Source organism: Phytophthora parasitica (genome assembly GCF_000247585.1).
Source record: "Phytophthora parasitica INRA-310 unplaced genomic scaffold supercont2.15, whole genome shotgun sequence".
In the NCBI taxonomy this organism is placed as follows: Eukaryota; Oomycota; class Peronosporomycetes; order Peronosporales; family Peronosporaceae; genus Phytophthora; species Phytophthora nicotianae.
Genome location: NW_008649001.1, coordinates 260,484 through 261,621, shown reverse-complemented (window position 1 = coordinate 261,621; position 1,138 = coordinate 260,484).

Here is a 1,138-nt window from a genome sequence, read left to right as displayed (position 1 = left end):
GCCAGTTTGATTATTTGGGACGAGGCGCCGATGATACATCGAGCGTGTTTCGAAGCTATTGACCGAACTTTTCGCGAGCTTCGTTTGATAGAGAATATGCGTGTGAAAACGGCGCTTGATCCAGATGATGCTGCGGAGTTGGCCGAATTTTCGGAGTTCTTACTTCAAATTGGAGAGGGTCGCTATCCGGTGAATCGCGATATTTACGACAACGACATCTGTATCCCGCAGAGCATGTGCGTTACTTCAGTCTCCGGTGGTTCCTCGACTTCTATTCAAGATTCCTCTGATGATTCAGAGTACGAAGCCCCGAATTTCAATTTGCTTCCACCATTGGATCCTGAAGGTGAACTCGAATTGGACGAGCCTGAAGATGATCAGCGCACTCGCAGTATCAACGCACTGATCGGTGCGATTTACGCCGGGGTGGGTGATTCTGACTTTCCAAATCAGTACTTTGTGGATCGTGCAATTTTGGCACCAACCCAATGCAAGCGTTCGTCGGATCAACGAAAGGTAGCTGAGCGATTGTCTGGAGAGACACGAGAATATCTCTCCAACGACAGCCTCGACGGTCCCGGAGCTCAGAACCTATTCGAGACCGAGGTTTTGAACTCATTCATTTTCTCAGGATTGCCCCCTCACAAGATGGTTCTCAAAGTTGGCACTCCTATCGTTATGATTCTCGATCTTATAGCGACGAAGGTTTGTGCAACGGAACGAGTCTGCGAGTGGTATCTTTGCGAGAGAAATGGATTGACGTGACTATAATGTCTGGCCCTCGACGTGGACAACGCGTGTTATGCCGCGTATCGTGTTTCTGAGCGATGACGAGGATAAAGAATTTCCGTTTATCCTTCGACGCAAGCAGTTCCCGGTAGTACCAGCGTTTGCGATGACGATTAACAAGGCGCAAGGCCAGTTAATACACCACGTAGGTATCTACCTGGAATCACCTGTGTTTGCACACGGACAGCTATACGTTGCCCTATCTCGAGTAACATCCAGAAAGGCGATCAAGATAGCCATTGATCCGAGAGACTTTGTTGACGGCGCGGCGCACACCAAAAACATTGTGTTCAGAGAGATTTTCCAGTAGATAACACTGTAATACACGGGGATTTAGTAACAAATTATT